The sequence below is a fragment of the Theropithecus gelada genome, chromosome 12, assembly GCF_003255815.1.
Source record: "Theropithecus gelada isolate Dixy chromosome 12, Tgel_1.0, whole genome shotgun sequence".
Lineage (NCBI taxonomy): Eukaryota > Metazoa > Chordata > Mammalia > Primates > Cercopithecidae > Theropithecus > Theropithecus gelada.
In genome coordinates this window covers 64070735-64094185 of record NC_037680.1, presented here as the reverse complement: position 1 = coordinate 64094185, position 23451 = coordinate 64070735, and the positions used below count along the sequence as shown (strand labels likewise).

Sequence of the window (23451 nt, the reverse complement as noted above, 5' to 3'; positions counted from 1 at the left end):
TAAGCCTTAATGGCATAGTTACAATTAGCTGATCGGTCCAGGTGGTGCTTTGTTTTGAGAAAGGTATATTTAACATTCCACACTGAAGATGTCATGGGGTCTTCACTGAAGGAGTCATGGGGTCTTGGGCGCCATCTGGTCTGAATTAGGTACCAGACAATAAAGGAGGCAGTTAATCTATAACAAAGAGGAGTAATTGGAAGTAGGGGAAGATCTGATATCTGGTATCTGCTAGTCATTTTTAGAACAAGAACAATCAGGAAAAGAGCCACTCTACAATCTAAAGGGCAGAATTGCAGATATGCTACGTGACAGTCCCTAAGGCTTAATTGTTTTCCTTGACATAATAAATGCAGATAGTCCTGACATTTTAATTTATTTTTACACTATGTACTTTTTCTATAGTTCTCATTTTATGCTTTCAAGAAAGAAAATGTGATTGGCTGAGCTTGCCTCTACCTGAGCTATAGATTCATCAAAAGTCTAATCAAGGTCAATTGTTGTACCAAGAAAAAGGGACTTTCCTCTACAGTCTGAGTGAGATGAGAGCTTTGATTGTGGTTGAGGGGCAGGGCATGAGGTAATAGAGATAAGTTATTAACATGATATGAAATCTAGAACATGAGTGTGAAGGCAGCATAGAGGAGGATTTAAGCATTTTTGCTCTAAAGTCAGACTGCATGACATTAGAATCACAGCTCCACATACGGAACTCAATCTTCCTAGACCTATGAAATGGGCATACAAAGAGGACCTTCTTTATAAGCTAGTTGTGAGAATTAAATAAGATAATTTATGTTCCAGTCACCAAATAATTATTCAATACGTATTAAAAACACACAAGATGAAAGATTACCTTTTACAGAGAGGTCTAAGGAAAGCAAGAAAAATTGAAGGCACAAAGAATCTGAAATGGAGAAGCAAGAAACTCATATATTTTCTGAACAAAGGTCTTCAGCCTTCCTGGCAAAGTAGATTCTGCCAATGTATTAGATCTCTAGTGATCTTAGTCTGATATGACCATAATTCCAATATAGAAACAGTAAGGATAAACGTCAATGGTAGGGACATACAGCAGAGAGACTCTGGTTGGCATCTTTAAATATTTATATATTGTGTAGAATAATAATAGAAATACAGAAAACAGCCATAATGATAGTGAACATTTATTGGAGGTTCCCTACACGCTGGGGCCTGCCTTAAGTGCTTTTTATGTATTAAGCCATTTAGTACTTATATCAAGCCCAGAAACTCTTATTATCAACATTTTAGGAACAAAGGAACTGAGGCATAGTGAATTCATATAACTTGGCTGAGTAGCCAAGCTAGCAAGTAGCTAAGGTAGGGCTCAAAGCCTGACCTCCTGGAATGGATAATGCATTACATTGTCTCACTAAGAGAAACGTCCAATGGTAGCCCTCAGACTTTTTTAAAAAATAAATATATTGACAGTGGGTGAAACAAATGAAATAACTTGAAGAAGAAACAAACTGCAAAAAAGTTTATTTATTAACAATGTAATAATAAATATGTAATTTTTTTTTTAAACCCTAACTCTAGGGGGAGAAAAAGCATTCTTTTTCAACTGATTACAAAAACAATCCTGGAAAGTAAAAGAAATAGTTGTTCAAAATGATCGTATCTGAAATCTTGGTGTAAGCTGTTTCCTTCATCTGTTTCCTCCACTAAAAAAAAAAAAAAAAAAAAAAAAAAAAAAAAATAGAGAAAGAAAGGAGTTGCAGTGACCTAACAGGAAGTTGGGCTATTCCCAACTGCCAGTGATCTCTGAAGCGACTCTCAGGCTCCCTCTTTGCTCTAACAGACAGCAGAGACTTCAGGCTGGATAACAGTCAAATTCTTACCTCTCTCTTTCACTGCTAGTAAGATCAGACTGCGTTTCTTTCAGTTATTCTTCAATCCCCAGTTTCTTGATCTGTTTCTAAAAGAAGAAGTAGAGAAGATAAATCCTCTCTTCAATACTTGGAAGGAAAACCAAAATCATCTCAACTCCGTTTTGAAAAACACAGTCCAAGAACTTTCATCAGAGATTTCACTTGTGAGTACCTGGCAATATACTGTCTAGCCCATGAGAAATAACTTCAATTTTTTCTCTCTCTCGGGGGGAAAAGCAGCGTGCTGAGAGGCAAAGAACTGATAGGGGAGGATCACTGTTTATTTGCCTAAAATGAAAATCAACCCTTCCCTGTAAACAAAGTAAACAAACTGAAATCCAAACTTGAGTTCTCAGCATTTTGCATTTAATTCTTAAGCAAATTTATGTGCAATGTTTATGATTTTAAACCATAAACATTTTTGTAATGAATTGGTGTACGTAGCTTTTTTATAATTTGAAGATTGTAGTAGAATTCTTTACTAATTGTGCTTAGTTAATTGGAAGTTTTTGGAAGTTTGGTTTACCTTTCCATTTTATTTCGTAACATGTAATAAAGAGACTGTCAGTCTTCTATTCAAATAATCTTTCAATACCATTAGTTGATATTTAAAATGAGGTATAAACATTAAAATAATCGTAATCTAAATTGAATATTTTATGCCAGCATTAACTAATCTCTCTAAGGAAATATTTTACAAGTCTCCAAAGACCAAAGGTTATATTCTGAGATACCTAAACGAGAATACTTACGATCAAGTCTATATTGTGCAATTTTGTAAATTAAAACAATAGATAACATGCCTACATGATGTACTGTTATGTTCCTGTTGATTATAAAATGTTTGCTTCTAGTAAAAAATGAAAGAATATAATACAGCAGTAAACAATCACAGAAATATGAGAGAAACAATTATTTAATTATGAAAAAGCACTCATTAGTGTAAAATAATTACCAAAAATAAGGGTCAAGAGTACTACCATGTGGGAAAAAAGAAAAGATAAGCAACAGCCACACTGTGACTCAGTGCTCTGGAAATTAGTCACAAAATGACTTTGTATAACATGAGATAATACAACACAAAGGGCAAAACTCAAGCAGGAAACATACTGCACAGAGAGTCACGTTTCATATGTAAAAGCGTAATATTTACATGATGAGGGAAATTTGTGACAATTTTGAGAGATACTGCAAAATTTTTGAACATGACAAAATCTCCATAACACATTTTAAAGATTATTTTAAATTTATCATTCTAGTGCATGATTATTTCAATATACAGTATTCATATCTCATCTAATCCTTAAACTAAAGAGGGAATAGTCCCTGAAATTTAGTTGAGTATGAAATGTTAATTTGTGGCCTACGGCTTAATAAAATTATACAAAATATAAATAGGGATCAATAAAGACTGAAAAATATTAATGTAAATACAGATAACTAACACAATAAAGAAAATTTCAAAATAAGAGTAAAGTTTTAAAATATTTATTTTTACCGATTTGAGTAGTTATATTGGAAAACCAAGTTTTTCTACTTCAGGTGACCACAGAATCTTGTTGGAAAAGTTTAATGACATATACTATTATTTGATTTCTGTCTCTATTAGGTATACTGAATTGGACAAGTTTTTGTTTTGTTTTGTTTGCTTGTTTTTAAGATACAGTCTGATATCTTTTGTTTTACGTCCAATGACTAAATCAAAACTCGTTTTGGAAATGTGGTTCCTGTCCAAATGGATTATGTTATCAACTGGTATTTGATGGTCTGATTGATTGCCTGTATATCATTTGCTTGTTGATTGTGTAACTATTTTGACTAAAATCTTCTGTCATAAAACTTATTGTTAAATTAATAATACATAAAATGAGAACACATTTTGTAACAAACTAATTTTCAAAACAATTTAATTATGTTAAAAATTCATATTCTAATCTTATTTATTTACATCTTTCAAATTCAAGATATAAGTGGGCAGGATGGCAAACTAACGGAGAAAAAAATGCCAACTTTAGAGACTTAACTTAATACCAGAGTGCCTATCCATCTAACCAAATAGTAAATATGCTATCAATTACTTAGGAATGTTTGGTTGATTAAACTCAATGTCACAAAATTTGAAGGTATCTTTCAACTGATATCTCTACCTAATACAAGAAAAAAATGCAAAGTAAACATCCTTACAAAAATAAAAAGGAAGAGACAATATGAAAAGTGAAGACATTAATTAATTAGACTAGGATTTTCAAAAAAATCTTACCAGTATAAATTAATTAAATTGAATTACAATATAGGTTAACATGGGTTAATTATATCATCAATTTACTTTTTCTATGTGGACATGATCTAAGAATTGTACTACAATACAACTCATCTATTCACAATAAAGGCCTTCTACAAACAGCCATCCTTTTTTGTTTACCACCTATAGCAATTATCTGAAGAATTAAATTTGGCAGTTTGCCTTTTTAAAACACAAATATATTTTCATGCATTAGTGTCAAAGGTAGATTCTCCTATCTTTTATAGAAATATAGCAGCACTATAATTCTTTCTGATTGCTATAGTGTGCGTTAGGAGAAACTTGAATTCAAAAGACATGTGTTTCTGGATATCAAATCTCACCAGAAACAGGGAAGTGTTCAAGTATTTCCAGCAAGTACTCTTTATAATAGACCATCTCTCCTGGCTTTCTGAGATCCTCACTGACTGCTTTCTTGGTGTTACGTATCAATGCCAGGGGCCCAGTCTTCCCAGTACCTTTCTCTCCCTGTCTTCACTTCTTCAAGTGTCAGGTGCCGAGTAGAACCACAGCCTGAGATTCAACTACCAGTAACTACCAGTTGTTGAGGGCAACTTCATCACCTCTACTTTTCTTCTTCCTCAAACCAACAATAACAGAAAGTATGGGCCCAAGTCAAATCCACTGTTTTCTCTTTAAGCCTCTATTTGCAATGTTGTGTCCTCTCTTAGTTGGAACAGCGAGGTGTTAAAATTATTTCAAAAACAAAAGAATATAAGGACATCATGGCCCATAATAGAAGTCCCAATGCTGCAATACAACTATCCCAATTGTTCCATATGGAACAATTCTAGGTCTCTGTATAGACTTAGAATTATTGCAAGGAATTGCCCAGTTAATATGTGAGTAAAAAATATTATATGTTGTTGATTAGGGCATAATAAAGCTATTTCAACATCAGAAATGTGAAAGTATTCATCAGTAGGACACTGATAAAATGTAAATAGTTTTTATTACCAAGCACAATGTGCCTTTGACACCCTCCAACTATACCACACACCTTCAAGGGCTGCCACCACACGGCTGCCAACCTAGTCTATCTCTCCTCCTCATCTTGACCCTTATCTATTTCTATCCAGTCCTTGAATTCTATGATAATTCACCTGAAAGCATCACTTCATTCCTCATTCCTCATTTCCCAAGGCTTAAAAGCAGAATAAATCTCAGAAACAGGGTAAGTCTCCAGAATAATGGTGTTTATTATGAATATTTTGGTAATATTTTAAAGTCCATTTAGGAAGCTTCAAAGATTAATTTTCATATCAGAAAATGAATCACAATGGTTATATTAAAATGTAATACAACTTTTTTCTAGTTTTTTGAACATATGGGAAATACTTTAAATTTTTAATATTTTTGTCTGCTAATTCTGTTTTTTATGTCATTTCTATGTCATTTAGACTTTTCTCATTATGAGTTATATTCTACTGCTCTTTGCATCCCTAGTAATTTTGATGTGGTTGCCTAATATTATGAATTTTACCTTATTGGGTGTTGGTATATGTTGTATTTCTATAAATATCCTTGAGCTCTCTTCTGGGATGTAGTTACATTACTTAGAAACTGTTTCCTATTTTGTTGTCTTGCTATTAAATTTTGTTAGGCAAGACCAGATAATTGTTTATTCTATGGTTAATTATTTCCTACTACTGATGCAAACAGCTGAGTACTATACTTAATGCTTCATGAACTGAGAGTTTTGCAACTTGGGAACAAAAAAATATTCCCTGCTTTACATGTGTGGGCCCCTCTAACCCTTTTAGGTGGTGCTTCCCCCAGTCTTCAGACTTTTCTCTTATGAATGCAACAGATCAATATTGAGCTGAAGACTAGAAGTCCATCTGAAGATCTCTGGATCTTTCTTTCTGTATAACTCTGTCCTCTCTGACGTTTGGTACTGTATACCCTAACTACCTCCTGAGACTCTGTCTGCTTTGTCTCCCAAACTGAGAGAGACCACTGGGTTCTTATAGAGTTCCTCCTTCCTGAACTTTCATATAGAAGCTAAACTGAGTCTCCACTCAGTCTGGTGGAACAAATGTACAAATGTGGGGCTAAACACTTGTTTCTTATCTCTATGAAATCACTGCTCTCCACTGACCAATATAATTTATTTTATTTTGCTTTTTATTTATTTATTTATTTTAGGTGGGTGGAAAAATCCAATCCCTGTTAATACATTGTGGTTAGAAATAGATGGGCTTTTAAAATTGTATTTTCATAACACCTTAAAAAACAAAATATGAATATAAATTTTAAAAGTTTAAGGGCACAGAGCCTGCAACTTTTAGTTTGCCTAAATAAGATAAACATACATTTATTGTTTATTGTATCCCAGGAGCTATGTTATATGAGTACATATGTGTTTATACAATGAAGAACATAAGATCACTGTTTCTAGAAAATAGTTATTTCATCTTATATGAGAAGTTTATTGGTTCATTATTTTTTCTAAATAAAAATAGCTATTCAGGAAGCTAATAGCTCACTCCCTCCTATATTTTAGATTACAAATGAGCTCCACATGCTTAAAATCAGTCAAGTGGTCACTTGTTCAACAGGCACTTCCCACTTGTCAGACAATGAGTGCTCAGGGTTAGGTACCTAGAGTTTTATCAGAAATTACAAATTGCTTTTCCCAATAGTTTCCTATCACAATTTCTTGTAATTGTCTTTCCTTCCCTGCTTCTTGGCTACTTTCATATGAAGAAAGCTGGGTAAAGTAAATACAAATTACAACTTTCTCTTGTTGTGAAAGGAAGCTTCAGGTGCTTCCTGCTCAATTTTTTTGCACCACTTGAGGCAAACAGATAATCCCAAATAAATGACAAACATAGTAGACATCATTTATATTAGCATTGGAATTTGATTTTATAGCTATGTGAACATTATTCGAGATCTTATATATCTCATTTGAGTTATGTGGTTTTAATCTTATTTAGCAAAGCTATTTAGTCAATGAAGAAAGGAAATTGGTACGCATTAAAGAAATGATCTGGTGCTAATGTGAGTTTTCAAAAAAATTAAGATAAGCATGTTTTAAGAGATATCTGGGCTTTCCTTTTAGTGTCAGTAATTTTATTCTAATTCTAGACTTCCCAGAATTAACTTTTCTTAGTATGTTTTTTTCTTAAGGAACAGCGGAAGAATGTGCCAAATGAGGAAAGATGTTTAATCTAGGGGAATGTGGACTAGCCTCAATTCCCATAACAAGAGATATCTGTTTTTCTATATGTGGTAAGCGCTGGGTAACTCTTTTCAAACCTTTTTAAAGTTTGCAAATATTAATAAGAGCCCTCAAAAAAGCAAAAAGTTTCTGAGGTGCCAATGTTTGCCATATCACTATTCTGTCAGTATTACTCTCCCCACCACCACTTACCTGCATTCGATATTATCATCTAGTACAGAGATAAGGAAGATATAAGCTTCCCTAATAGGTGCCGGAAGTCGCTTCTGTAAAAGACATGGGGAGACCATGGATGATCTCCAAAAACGTAAGTGAAAAAATATCTCTGCAAGTATATACTTGCACTTTAGAAGGGAGCTTATACCTTTTTTCCAGCTCTCTCAGAATCTTACACACCACCATGAGAGCTATATTTGAGACCTACTTTAATATCCAAGGATAACAGTATATATAACTAGAATCAAAAAGAGTGTCAATCAATGATATATCCTGAAGAAGACAACACAAATATTTTAAAGACACAATATTTTATAACATTTATAATATAATAAACACAATATTTTAAAATATTTTTAAAAATTTTAAAAACTTGACATGGGGAGGAAGTTGGGGAGTGGGGAATTAAGATATTCTATGGATAAAGAAATCTCCAATAAAGAAGAAGACTTTATATTTTTGAAAGCCAAGGAAGAGATATAAGAGTTCTTCAGTTCTATCATTATACTTGAATAAGCAGATTCAATTTTAATATCTGTAAAGCTGAGCATTAACCATGTACTTTTTATATATTAATCCTTTGAAAGATATGAAAAGTGTACCATGTGACAAATTTTCATCATTTATAAAGTAATGAGGATTTGATGTAACTTACAAAAAATCAAATCTCTGGTCACTATTCCCAGAAAATTACAATCGAATGAGTTAGGTAGGGCATTAAACAAGAAAACACCTGATTTCTGATGATATGATTATGTGTTGGGTAGGATTTTGATAGGAAAGAGATGAATGGCAATTCAGACTAAGTGGTCTTTATAAAAATGTAAAATAATGAGCATTAAACATGTAAAACAAAGAGAACTATTTATTGGATTCTGTAAATAAAGTGGCACCAATTGCCTGTCATTCTCAGGAACCATAGTTCTCATCCTGCGTGGGATTTTTTCTGTTTGAATGGAAGTGATTGAAGAGCAACTTCTTAATGGCTCCTGGGGGACCATGACTCAGCTGCCCTGACTCTTCGTTCCTTTAGAGTGATTCAGAGCAGTTGATCATGATGTCATCTGGGCAGATGGTTGTAGTCACTAACAGCTGTAGTTCCTCTCTTGAACCAAACTCAGACCCCTCCCACATACTGTCATTAGAAGCAATCATGAATTCTTAGCTTTTTCACATTAAGGCTTATTTTTACTACTAAAAATCCTCTCCTTAATAGGAGTGAAAACATTGATCATTATTTATCATGTTTATTGTACTTAAAGATAAAACTTTTAAATAGTATTTGAAACTATAACATTTTTCTAAGCAGAAAGTTTTCTAATTCATCATAAATCTGAAACCAAAAGGTTCTAGAAATCCAATCTCAGGTATTGTGAGTGTAAATTTTGCCCCCTTTTTTCCCTAAATATAATAAAGTAACATTTTTGTGAGCAATTCCCATACCTGAGTGAACATTTTGCTCTCCTTTTGTCATACCACAAGTTGAGATCATCAGAAGCAGAAAGTTGAGAAGTCTCCAATATTTTTGTCTAGACAGAGATAAAATCTGATGGAAACAGGCCTTCAGGAGAAATGAAGAAACTGACTTGATCTTTTTAGCTATTAATCCTTAAAATTTTTTAAAAAGGTAATATCAATCTGAATACCAGAACCCGTTAGGAAAATCTCAACTGTTTTTCCATGTATTTGCAAAGCACATGTACCTCCCGCGAGATGTCCCGTTCATTATGAATTAATAGATTGATTTTAGCTAACAAATTAATTCATTTACCAAGAGATACATAGACAGGTAGGTAGATACACAATTAAAGGAGCAACTCTTCAGGAAATAGATGTTTTGGTCCTGAAATACCATTTGCTTACTTAACTCAATAACAGGTACCTAGAAGAGCAAATACAAAAAGCAGGTAAAATAGCCAAAAGTATCCACAGGTCTCTCTATCTCTATATATCATTCCCATTTTTAATATGTGTGGTAATTATAATAGAGAAATACACATTTAATATATTATTCTTTTTTTCTCCTCTCATGCCAAAAATTCATTGTATTATCTTGCATTCATTTTTTATTCCATTTCCTTTCATTTGGAGCTACCAGCTTTCATAGTTGTGCAGAATTTTATTCTTGAAAACCTTTATTTGGTTCAGACATGTAATGCTAACTTTTATTTGTTTTTTTTCCCCCCCTTCTGAAGGAAATGACAGTAACATACCATAAAGAGCTTTGCTTTTAAACAAATTGAGTTAGTATGGAAATCAGAGTAATTTTGATGAAGAAAGGTGAATTCATTCAAAGAAAACAATGTAATCTTTCTCTGAAAAAAAAAAAAAAACTTACAAATTTAACTATAAAGTCCAGACAAAATACTTTCATTCATTTTTAGAGAGTTTTAGTAGTTATGGACAACTATACATAGAACAGGCATAATAAAATACTGTTCATTACTATAAAAAGAAAGATTGGCATTATTTCCTTTATTATGTGTTTCTTTTTTATTTCAATTTGTTCATTGTATTCTTGGTAGTGGAAATCTATAGTATATCATATTCTCTTCCGATTTCAATTGCAAATTTTAAGAAATGTGTTTACATGTTTACATTTGCCTTGTTCTTAATTTTCTAATGATCTCTTCTCCTCCTTCCCCCTTATTGCCTCCCAGTTTCACTTCTCCACTTCCAGAGCTCACACTCCTCTCTTAACTGGCAATAAATATTAATATTTCCTGTTATTTGATAGGATAAAATTTTTACCTATCAAAAACATAAACATCAAAAATAATTTTGTTTTAATTAAATTTCTTAACTTTGGCTCAAAGCATTACATAAAAATTTGTTTTAATTAATTTAATTTATTTTTGTTTTAATTAAGTTTAAATATGTTTCTTAACTTTAGCTCAAACATTAAATAAACATTTCCTAGTTATGGTTTAATGAAATGTTAATTTCTAGAGATTGTAAGTAATCTGAAATTTACTTTAGGTGATAAAAAGGAAAATATTTCTGAGAATAGCATGTCTTTCTGAAGCTTGCAGTTGCCCTTTCCTTGAATGGTCACAATTCCTGTGTCTGAGTTGAAACATTGCCAATATGCAAATGTAAAACTCTGGGGTGAAAAAAATCAATTTCCTGAGCTTCAGTTTTTGTATTTTAAAAACCTAGATATTTCAGATACTTATTTCTATGACCGTTTTTAGCTCTAGCAGTATATAAATGTGTGACCTCGCCTCCATTTTAGCTTTAAAATTATTTAAATAAATAGTTTGCATATGCTATATGCTATTGGGTTATAACATAAAAATATATACTCGTTTTGCCTGGCATTGCTATTTCCTCCCCATGAGACTTTTTTTTTAATACTATGAATAACAAAAATATTAATTCTATACAGTGAATAGTTTTATTCTTGGAAGAGACTTCCCTCCTTTAAAAAAAAAAACCATGTACAATTACTTTTGTACTTAAAAGAGTGAAACAATTTTTTTCTTTTCTTTTCTTTTTTTTTTTTTTTTTTTTTTTGAAACAGGGTCTCCCTCTGTCACCCAGGCTGGAGTGCAGTGGCACGATCTCGGCTCACTGCAACCTCCGCCTCCCGGGTTCAAGCGATTCTCCTACCTCAGCCTCCGAGGAGCTGTGATTACAGGCGCAACCACGACCGGCTTATTTTTGTGTTTTTAGTAGAGATGGGGTTTCATCGTGTGGGCCAGACTGGTCTTTAACTCCTGACCTGAGGTGATCCGCCCGCCTCGGCCTCCCAAAGTGCTGGTTTTATAGACGTGAGTTACTGCACCTGGCCAAGAGAAACAATTATTTTTTCTTATCAGTGAGATTTTCACAATCTAAAATGTAGAAAGAGTTGTGATTTGATTCATGAAGTAAGGTTAAGAAATTTTTCATCAAGTAATTCTCCAGAAAACTATTACTTCCTGTAAAAAGAGCCAAATCCAAAAAGAAGTTTCCCTTTAGCGAGTCTTTTTTTTTTTTTTTAATTAAGTCTAGCTCTGTTGCCCAGGCTGCAGCTGAAGCGCAGTGGCGCTATCTCACTATCTCAGCTCACTGAAACCTCCACCTCCTGGGCTCAAGCTAGCCAGTCTTTTAGTCAATATGGGTAGTCAGCAATCTGCAATTACAATGGAGGTTTGATTTTTGTTTGTTTTTAAGTCTCACTGTGTTTGTAATATTAATTTACTTTTCAAGTTTAGAATGTTTTGCTTCATTGTTTCCCATATTTTAATCTGTGTAAATATTTTACACTTCAAAATTATAAGTGTAATTTAAGTGTAAATATTTTGTGCTTTAAAATTATAATCTCAAAATTTCACTCTTATGGTAAAAATTAAGCATTACTTTAATGTCAGGACAATTTTAATGATAAGAAATGGGGATTTCGCATGGGCTTATATTATTGATATCCTCTCATCCCCTAAGCATCCTTCAATCAAAAAAAATTTTTAAGTTGGTTAATAGCTCGTTTGTGAAAGCAAAAACAGCAAAACAACTGTGAGGTTATGTTTGGCTGCTGATGGGAAAACATCACAGCACAGGTAGCATAAATAATTAGCTTAAATTTATTAGCCCGCATTATACAAAATACAGAGGTAAGCGGCTTCAAGACTGGTTCCTTCAACAAGGAACGGGTTTTTTCCTATGTTTTTATTTCCATCATTCACAGCAGATGAATTTTATTTTTAGTTTGTCTGCCTCAATGTTACAAGGTAGCAGCTTCAGTAACAGGTGTTACTTACAGACAGGACAAATACAAGGAGGAGTTATCTTGTGGTTCTTCCCATACAGCTGCATTCACAGCAAGGAGAATTTTCAAAATCACTCCATCCCCAACCATGCAGCTACATCCCTTCTCAACTTGTTAGCCAGAGTTCATACAGAAATATCTAAACCAAACACTATAAAGTTAATGGAATCACCATGATCAATGTGGGTTAATGGTGATTTATTCCTTAGGTAGGTGTAGGCTAACCTTCTCTGAGCGCTGGATTTATGAACATATTAAAGAGTCTTCTCACTCTAATGTAGCAGAGAATGTTTCACGAGCAAACGAATCAGATGACTGAACTTTTTTTTAAGTAGAAGAGAAATGATGAAAATGAATTCATAATCTCATTGACCTAAAGTATTTTCTGTTACCAAACCATCTTTTTCTCCATGAACACCAAGTTTTACTTGGTTGATCTTAAAGTATGCATCTATTTTTGAGCACAGCATTTCATATCATGTGGATTATTCCCAAATTATCTTCTAATCATTATCACTGCCAGTTTAACTTAGTGTATATTAAATTGGTAGATATATAATAATTTTCATTATGTTGGAACCTACATTGTTTAAAATGTAATTTTATTTTCTCTAGTAAAATAAATATGAACGTGCACATAACCATTTTAGTATTTTTAATTCCAAAGTGTGATATTCCTAATTTGAAGTATTATCTACATTTCTAAACATTGAAAGAACACATGTAGAAAAAAATGATTAGTTGATGATTAAGTAATAAACCATTTATATATTTCCTCTTACCAACACCTTTCAAAGTCTTGCTTCTTTTGTTATCTCTGTCCAGTTAATAAAATACAATCATTCAAATATTAAATTCCTGTATCTGGAGGGGAGAAATGCTGAATTTTTAAGGCAGCAGCAGTTACTATTAATTTATAGCTGGGATTCCAGCAGCCCAGAATTTTTTTTTTTTTCTTTTGAGACTAAGTCTCACCCTGTCACCCAGGCTGGAGTGCAGTGGTGCTATCTCAGCTCACTGCAACCTCCATCTCCCGGGTTCAGGCGATTCTCCTGCCTCAGCCTCCCAGGTAGCTGGGTTTACAGGCACACGCCACCACGCCCAGCTAATTTTTATACTTTTAGTAGAGACGGGGTTTCACCATATTGGTCAGGCTGGTCTCAAACTCCTGACTTTGTGACCAGCCACCTCGGCCTCCCAAAGTGCTGGGATAACAGGCGTGAGCCACAGCGCCTGGCCCCAGAAATATTTTAATGCTAAATTATTAATGCTCCATTTTATTTTGCCTAGAGAAAACATCAAACCTTCACATTTTTAAAAGTCTGCTACTTCTTGTCATTCTGAAAGACAATCTCAATCTCTTTCTCACGTACAAAATTTAATCACAGCAAGAAATTTTTCTCCTTCCTATCAGCTCTTCAGTAACTTTCTCATTTCTCTCTCTCTGTTTCTCTGTTTCTTTGTCCCCCTCCAGCAAAACACACACACACACACACACACATACACACATTCATTACACACACTTTGAAAATGTATTTGTATCTCCCACCAAGAAAACCTATCATTTTAATGGAAAATACAACTTTTCTCAGCCCACAGTTAAACTCTTTTCACCTGTGCCTGGGATCGCATCTGCTATTCATTTTACTTTTCTTACAGCTTTTAACTCTCCCTTTTTAACCACATAAAACTATAACCTTCACAAAATTTTTCCCTTCAAATTCTGTTACTTTTCAGCACAGATTTATAAAATAACATCCTAAATTTCTATTTACGTAGCCTCGGTTCCTGTTCCTACCCCATCTCACTTGCTGCTGCCCCCTCACACTAAAAGATTTTATGAGGTTACTCATGAGGCCATTGTCATTAAATCCCATGTTACCCCTTCCCTTCTGGAACACTCTGTGCTTTAGACATCGTTGACTCATGATAATTTCTGGAAATACTCACTTCCCTTAGTGTTTGTGTATCTGCAGCTCCCCAGGTTTTCTCCTGCTTCGCTGGCCGTTTCCTCTGTTTTCTCATACTTGTTTTTCTCCTGGTTGTTCAGAATTCACCTTCTAGGATATTCCTTCCCAATCTTCACAGTCACCTCACAGCCACGATGAGGATTACATGAGTTAATATTTGTAAAAGCATTCAGGAGAGTGCTTGCTTCATATCAAATACTATATATACTTGTTAAATAAATAGATCTCATTCACCCCACGAAACAATGATAGTTTATCTCCTGATTCTCACGTTTTTGTCTCCAGCAGAGACCTCTATTCTGAGCCATATCTATATATGGGGCTTTTTGTTTCATAGTTCCACTGGAGGTTTCAGAAATCCTTCAAACTCAAACTACCTCACCTTGAATTAATCACCTTCCTAGGGCTATGTGCTTTTTTATTTTAGGCTCCCAAGTCAGTGTCAGAAACAATCAATTGACGCCTTTGCTAAAGTCAGACCCTCACTGTAGGTGTCCTTGATGCCTCTCTCTTCCTCACTTGCCTTATCATTTTAATCATAAAAGTCTCTTCAATTTACTCTTGAATTTTCTCACAAATTAGACCACTATTTTCAATATTGCATTACAAATCATAGATAATTCTTATCCCCAAACTTCTGGCTTTCTGATATTCCAGAATATACTTCAAATTGCTCCGTGAAAACTTTCAAGTATACATGTTAGGAAAACTTTTTAGTTTTATGTCTTATAGTTTTTGAGTGTGTGCGATAAGTATTTGTGATGTTATGATATGAAATATGGAGAAGATATATGAAAATGTGTCTGAATATTTTTACATAATATGTTGCTTGTGGTCACTTGTGCTTCAGAATCTGAAGCATCTTGAATGATCTGTCATTACTTAATCCTATCTCTTACGCTGACTTTTTAATTAAAGGTTTATATTATTTTCTTTCTTTCTTTTTTTTTTTTTTTTGTTTGAGATGGAGTCTCACTCTGTCACCCAGGCTGGAGTGCAGTGACACAATCTCAGCTCACTGCAACCTCCACCTCCTGGGATCAAGTTTTTCTCCTGCCTCAGCCTCCCAAGTAGCTGGGACTACAGGTGCATATCACCACACCAGGCTAGTTTTTGTATTTTTGGTAGAGATGGGGTTTCACCGCATTGACCAGCCTGGTCTCAAACTGCTAACCTCAAGTGATCCGCCCACTTCGGGCTCCCAAAGTGTTGGGATTACAAGCGTGAGCCACCCCACCTGGCCGGTTTATTATTTTGTTTTAAGAAAATTTATTACATAAAAGAAGTCATCTCTTTATTTGACTTACATCTGTAAAATTTCTCACAGATTTTGCTCATTCTTTGTCCCAATTTATCAAGCTTTCTTTCCAAGTTTTCAGAAGTTTTTGATATTTCACTTTACCAAGGATCTACTTTCAAAATACTGTTTCCTTCCAGTTCACAGCTGTCATATTATTAACAGCATTAATCCCCCTATCCTGAATATGCAGTGGGGCCTCTTTAATTTTGATCATACTATGATATGATTTATTAACACACTATGTTTTTTCCATCTTATTTTGCAATTTTTTGCAGTGAGGTAAGGATCTTACTCTTTCTGTTTAGTATGAAGCTCAAATAGTTAAGGGTTATAAATGAGGATGATGTGGCCGGGCATGGTGGCTCACGCCTGTTATCCTTGCACTTTGGGAGGCCGAGGCGGGCGGATTGCCTGGGCTCAGGAGTTTGAGACCAGCCTGGGCAATATGGTGAAACCCCGTCTCTACTAAAATACAACAACAACAACAACAACAAATTAGCCAGGCGTGGTGGTAGATGCCTGTAGTCCCAGCTACTCAGGAGGCTGAGGCAGGAGAATTACTTGAACCCGGGAAGTGGAAGTTGCAGTGAGCCAAGATCGAACCAGTGCCCTCCAGCCTGGTGAAAGAGCGAGGCTCCGTCTCAAAAAAAAAAAAAAAAAAAAAGAGAACGACATAATGGGTGGTGGTTGTGATGTTAAAGATGTCAGGAATTCTCTCAACAAGCATGTTGAATGCAAAACATGTTTATTCAGTTTGAGGATAAACTACACTCTGCTTTCCATTAACAATCTCTCCCATCCTCCACCATTTCTTTTTTTCTGTTGTCTGATTTGGAATAAAGCACATCTAGCCTTTTGAAAACAAATGGGCCATTTTTTTTCTAGCTTTCTATCTACTTTCATGAAACTTTATCTGAAGGCATTTTCTACTTCTGGAAAAAATCACAGATGTGGGAGTTTCCAATAGTGGATTAAATTTTGCGGAGGAAAATGCACTAAGGTTACACACTATCTGCTGTGTTATTTACACATTCTCTTCACTCATCATAAACACAAATAGGCTTAATAACCTCATTTAACAAACGGAAAACTGAATCTTATAGATGGTTAGTGTGTTTTTCCACTAAAAAGTTAGTAATGAAACTTAGATCTTTTTTTATGCCTTTCCTATGTCCATTCTATCCATCTCACTTTTTTACACTACCTTGCCCTACATATAAAATAACATCAATATATTTATTTGCTCCTCATTTTGTTTTAATTCTTATGTTATTTTGAAAGGAAAAAAAAAGAGTCTACAAGGGCATACCTAGAACTTTATTATCACTGGTCCTTACTTTACATTCTCACACTCTGTAAAATATTTCTTTAATGTCCTCACAGACATTATACTGTCCAAGTAGCAATCACTTAATGTTTACTGAAATCCAAATGAACAACTGATAAAATTTGAAAGAACATACACATACACGCGTGTGCACACACACACACACACTCCATTTAGGCAAAGGTACAAATAAACACTTTCATATGCTCATAAGTGTATGTTGATATTATATCTCTGAATGATAATTTTTAATACATATTAATATTATTAAAATGTTTAAATATTAGACCCAATAATTCTTCTCCTGTGAATTTACCATAAATAAGTAACTTTCAAAGTTTTGAAACATTAAACCACAAAAACACTTTTGCATGAATACTTGTAATTGCAAAAATAGATATTGCCCAAAAATATGAGAATGGTAACATAAATTTTTAAATATCCCCCCAAAAATTATGCAGCCATTAAATGAGGTTATGCAAGTCAGTTTGGAAAGTTATTAATTTTTTTTATTATACTTTAAGTTCTGGGGTACATGTGCAGAACGTGCAGGTTTGTCACATAGGTATACAAGTGCCATAGTGGTTTGCTGCACCCATCAATCCATCATCTACATTAGGTATTTCTCCTAATGCTATCCCTCCCTTAGTCCCACAAACCCCCAACAGGCCAGGGTGTGTGATGTTCCCCTCCTTGTGTCCATGTGTTCTCATTGTTCAACTCCCACTTGTGAGAGAGAATATGTGGTGTTTGGTTTTCTGTTCCTGTGTTAGTTTGTTGAGAATGATGGTTTCCAGCTTCATCCATTTCCCTGCAAAGGACATGAACACATCCTTTTTTATGGCTGCAGAGTATTCCATGGTTTTTATGTGCCACATTTTCTTTATCCAATCTATCATTGTCAAGCATTTGAGTTGGTTCCAAGTCTTTGCAATTGTGAATAGTGCTGCAATAAACATACTTGTGCATATGTCTTTATAGTAGAATGATTTATAATCCTTTGGGTATATATCCAGTAATGGGATTGCTGAGTCAAATGGTATTTTTGGTTATAGATACTTGAGGAATCACCACACTGTCTTCCACAATGGTTGAACTAGTTTACGGTCCCACCAACAGTGCAAAAGCACTCCTATTACTCCACATCCTCTCCAGCATCTGTTGTTTCTTGACTTTTTAATGATTGCTATTCTAATGGGTGTGAGATGGTATCTCATTGTGGATTTGATTTGCATTTCTCTAATGACCAGTGATGATGAGCTTCTCTTCATGTGTTTGTTGGTTGCATAAATGTCTTCTTTTGAGAAGTGTTTGTTCATATCTTTCATCCACTTTCTGATGGGGTTTTTTTTTTTTCTTGTAAATTTGTTTAAGTTCTTTGTAGATTCTGGATATTAGCCCTTTGTCAGATGGATAGATTGCAAAACTTTTCTCCCATTCTGTAGGTTGCCTGTTCACTCTGATGATAGTTTCTTTTGCTGTGCAGAAGCTCTTTGGTTTAATTAGATCCCATTTGTCAATTTTGGCTTTTGTTGCCATTGCTGTTGGTGCTTTAGTGATGAAGTGTGCGGCCATGCGTATGTCCTGAATGGTATTGCCTAGGTTTTCTTCTAGGGTTCTATGTTTTTAGGACTTACATTTAATTTAATGCATCTTGAGTTAATTTTTATATAAGGTATAAGGAAGGGGTCCAGTTTCTGTTTTCTGCATATGGCTAGCCAGTTTTCCCAACACCATTTATTAAATAGGGAATCCTTTCCCCATTGCTGGCTTTTGTCAGGTGTGTCAAACATAAGATGGATGTAGATGTGTGGCATTATCTCTGAGCCCTCTGTTGTGTTCCATTGGTCTTTATATCTGCTTTGGTACCAGTACCATGCTGTTTTGGTTACTGTAGCCTTGTAGTATAGTTAGAAGTCAGGTAGCGTGATGCCTCCAGCTTTGTTCTTTTTGCTTAGGATTGTCTTGGCTATAAGGGCTGTTTTTTGGCTCCATATGAAATTTAAAGTAGTTTGATCTTCTAATTCTGTGAAGAAAGTAAATGGTAGCTTGATGGGAATAGCATTGAATCTATAAATTACTTTGGGCAGTGTGACCATTTTCATGATATTGATTCTTCCTATCCACGAGCATGAAATGATTTTCCATTTGTTTGTGTCCTCTCTTATTTCCTTGAGCAGTGGTTTGTAGATCTCTTTGAAGAGGTCCTTCACATCCCTTGTGAGTTGTATTCCTAGATATTTTATTCTCTTTGTAGCAACTGTGAATGGGAGTTCACTCATGATTTGGTTATTTGTCTGTTATTGGTGTATAAGAATGCTTGTGATTTTTTCACCTTGATTTTGCATCCTGAGACTTTGCTGAAGTTGCTTTTCAGCTTAAGGAGATTTTGTGCTGAGACAATGGTGTTTTCTAAATATACAATCATGTCATCTGCAAACAGAGAAAATTTGACTTCCTGTCTCCCTATTCGAATACACTTTATTTCTTTCACTTGCCTGATTGCCCTGGCCAGAACTTCCAACACTATGTTGAATAGGAGTGGTGAGAGAGCATCCTTGTCTTCTGCCAGTTTTCAAAGAGAATGTGTCTAGGTTTTGCCCATTCAGTATGTTATTGGCTGTGGTTTTGTCATAAATATCTCTTATTATTTTGAGATACACTCCATCAATACCAAGTTTATTGAGAGTATTTAGCATAAAGCCATGTTGAATTTTATTGAAGGTCTTTTCTGCATCTATTGAGATAATCATGCGGTTTTTGTCATTGGTTCTGTTTATGTGATGGATTAAGTTTATTGATTTGTGTATGTTGAACCAGTCTTGCATCCCAGGGATGAAACCAACTTGATCATGGGGGATAAGCTTTTTGATGTGCTCCTAGATTCTGTTTGCCAGTATTTTATTGAGGATTTTTGCATCAATGTCCATCAGGGATATTGGCCTGAATTTTTCTTTTTGTGTGTGTGTTTCTGCCAGGTTTTGGTATCAGGATGATGCTGGCCTCATAAAATGAGTTAGGGAGGAGTCCCTCTTTTTCTATTGTTTGGAATAGTTTCAGAAGGAATAGTACCAGCTACTCTTTGTACCTCTGGAGAATTCGGCTATGAATTTCTTTGGTCCTGGGCTTTTTATGGTTGTATATGGTACTATACTGCCTCAATTTCAGAACTTGTTATTGGTCTATTCAGGCATTCATCTTCTTCCTGGTTTAGGCTTGGGAGGTTGTACGTGTCCAGGAATTTATTCATTTCTTCTAGATTTTCTAGTTGATTTGCATAGAGATTTTTATAGTATTCTCTGATAGTAGTTTGTATTTCTGTGGGATCAGTCATGATATCCCCTTTATTATTTTGTATTGTGTCTATTTGATTCTTCTCCCTTTTCTTCTTCATTAGTCTGGCTAGCGGTCTATCTACTTTGTTAATCTTTTCAAAAAAACAGCTCCTGAATTCAGTGATTTTTTTGAAGAGATTTTCCTGTCTCTGTCTCCTTCATTTCTGCTCTGATCTTAGTTATTTCTTGTCTTCTGCCAGCTTTTGAATTTCTTTGCTCTGGATTCTCTAGTTCTTTTAATTGCAATGTTTGGTTGTCAATTTTAGATTATTCCCACTTTCTCTTATGGGCATATATAGTGCTATAAATTTCCCTCTAAACACTGTGTTAGCTGTGTCCCAGAAATTTTGGTATGTTGTGTCTTTGTTCTCATTGGTTTCAAATAACTTATTTATTTCTGTCTTAATTTTGTTATTTACTCAGTAGTCCTTCAGGAGCTGGTTGGTCAGTTTCCATATAGTTGTATGGTTTTGAGTGAGTTTCTTAATCCTGAGTTCTAATTTGATTGCACTATGGTCTGAGAGACTGTTATGATTTCCATTCTTTTGCATTTGCTGAGGAGTGTTTTACTTCCAATTATGTGGTGAATTTTAGAGTAAGTGTGATGTGGTGCTGAGAAGAATGTATATTCTGTTGATTTGGGGTTGAGAGTTCTGTAGATGTCTATTAGGTCTGTTTGTTGCAGAGCTGAGTTCAGGTACTGGATATCCTTGTTAACCTTCTGTCTCATTGATCTATCTAATAATGACAGTGGGGTGTTAAAGTCTCCCACTATTATTGTGTGGGAGTCTAAATTTCTTTGTGGGTCTCTAAGAACTTGCTTTATGAATCTGGGTGCTCCTGTATCAGGTGCATATATATTTAGGATAGTTTAGCTCTTCTTGTTGCATTGATCCCTTTACCATTATGTAATGCCTGTCTTTGGCTCTTTTGGTCTTTGTTGGTATAAAGTCTGTTTTATCAGAGACTAGCATTGCAACCCTGATTTTTTTTTTTTTTTTTTTTTTTTTTGCTTTCCATTTGCTTGGTCAATATTCCTCTCTCCCTTTATTTTCAACCAATGTGTGTTTTTGCATATGACATGGGTCTCTTGAATACAGCATACCAGAGAGTTTTGACTCTTTATCCAATTGGCCTGTCTGTGTCTTTTAACTGGGGCATTTAACCCACTTACATTTACAGTTAATATTGCTATGTGTGAATTTGATCCTGTCATTATGATGTTAGCTGGTTATTTTGCCTATTAATTGATACAGTCTCTTCATAGTGTCAATGGTCTTTACAATTTGGTATGTTTTTGCAGTGGCAGGTACTGGTTGTTTCTTTCCATATTTAGTGCCTCTTTCAGGAGCTCTTGTAAGGCAGGCCTGGTGGTGACAAAATCTCTCAGCATTTGCTTATCTGTAAAATATTTTATTTATCCTTCACTTATGAAGCTTAGTTTTGCTTGATCTGAAATTCTGGCTTGAAAATTCTTTTCTTTAAGAATGTGGAATATTGGCCCCCACTCTCTTCTGGCTTGTAGGGTTTCTGCAGAGAGATCCACTGTTAATCTGATGGGCTTCCCTTTATGGGAAACCCAACCTTTCTCTCTGGATGCTCTTAACATTTTTTCCTTCATTTCAACCTTGTTGCATCTGATGATTATGTGTCTTTGGGTTGCTCTTCTAGAGGAGTATCTTTGTGGTGTTCTCTGTATTTCCTGAATTTGAATGTTGGCCTGTCTTGCTAGGTTGGGGAAGTTTTCCTGGATAAGATCTGAAGAGTGGTTTCCAACTTCTTTCCATTCTCCCAGTCACTTTCAGGTACACCAATCAAATGTGGGTTTGGTCTTTTCATATAGTCTCATATTTCTTGGAGTCTTTGTTCATTCCTTTTAGTTCTTTTTTCTCTAATCTTGTCTTCAAGCTTTATTTACTTAAGTTGATTTTCAATCTCTGATATCCTTTCTTCTGCTCAATACTTTCACCTATGATACTTTTGTATGCTTCACAAAGTTCTCATGCTGTGTTTTTCAGCTCCATCAGGTCATTTATGTTCTTCTCTAAACTGGTTATTCTAGTTAGCAATTTCTATAACCTTTTTTTAAGGTTCTTAGCTCCCTTGCATTGGGTTAGAACATGCTCCCTTAGTTTGGAGGAGTTTGTTACTACCCACCTTCTGAAGCCTACTTCTGTCAATTCATCAAACTCATTCTTCATCCAGTTTTGTTCCCTTGCTGGCAAGGAGTTGTGATACTTTGGAGGAGAAGAGGTGTTATGGTTTTTGGAATTTCCAGCCTTTTTGCACTGAGTTTTCCTCATCTTTGTGGATTTATGTACCTTTGGTCTTTGATGTTGGTGACCTTCATATGGGGTTTCTGGGGTTTCTGTGTGGATGTCCTGTTTGTTGATGTTCATGCTATTCCTTTCTGTTAGTTTTCCTTTTTACAGTCAGGCCCCTCTGCTGCAGGTCTGCTGGAGTTTGCTTGCCGTCCACTCCAGACCCTGTTTTCCTGGGTATCACCAGTGGAGGTTGTAGAACAGCTAAGATTGCTGCCTGTTCCTTCGTCTGGAAGCTTCATCCCAGAGGGGCACCCACCATATGCCAGCTGGAGCTTTCCTGTATGAGGTGTCTCTGTTGACCTTTGCTGGGAGGTGTCTCCCAGTCAGGAGGCACGGGCGTCAGGGACCCACTTGAAGAGGCAGTCTGTCCCTTAGCAGAGCTCGAACACTGTGCTGGGAGATCTTCTGCTCTCTTCCCAGCCAGCAGGCACGAATGTTTAAGTCTGCTGAAGCTGCGCCCACATCCACCCCTTCCCCAGGTGCTCTGTCCCAGGGAAATGGAATTTTGATCTATAAGCCCCTGACTGGGGCTGCTATTTTTCTTTCAGAGATGCCCTGCCCAGAGAGGAAGAATCTAGAGATGCAGTCTGGCTACAGTGGGTTTGCGGAGCTGTGTTGGGCTCCACCCTGTTAGAACTTCCCTGAGGCTTTGTTTACACTGTAAAGGGAAAACCAGCTACTCAAGCCTGTAATGGTGGATGCCCCTCCCCCAACCAAGCTGGAGAATCCCAAGTGGACTTCAGACTGCTGTGCTGGCAGCGAGAATTTCAAGTCAGTGGATCTTAGCTTACTGGGCTTCATGGGGCTGCTATCCACTCAGCTAGAGCACTTGGCTCCCTGGCTTAAGC

The 23451-nt window shown here is 35.4% G+C and overlaps 1 protein-coding gene across 2 annotated transcripts in view; it reads left to right on the top strand.

Annotated features, from left to right (window-relative positions):
* The first annotated feature begins 1751 nt into the window (after positions 1-1751).
* Positions 1752-23451, top strand: part of TFPI (tissue factor pathway inhibitor) — a 101562-nt gene continuing 79862 nt past the window's right edge. For both annotated transcript variants that reach the window (XM_025404553.1, XM_025404555.1), the window contains exon 1: positions 1752-2056. The gene's annotated coding sequence lies outside the window, so the exon portion shown is untranslated. The remainder of the gene's footprint in view (positions 2057-23451) is intronic.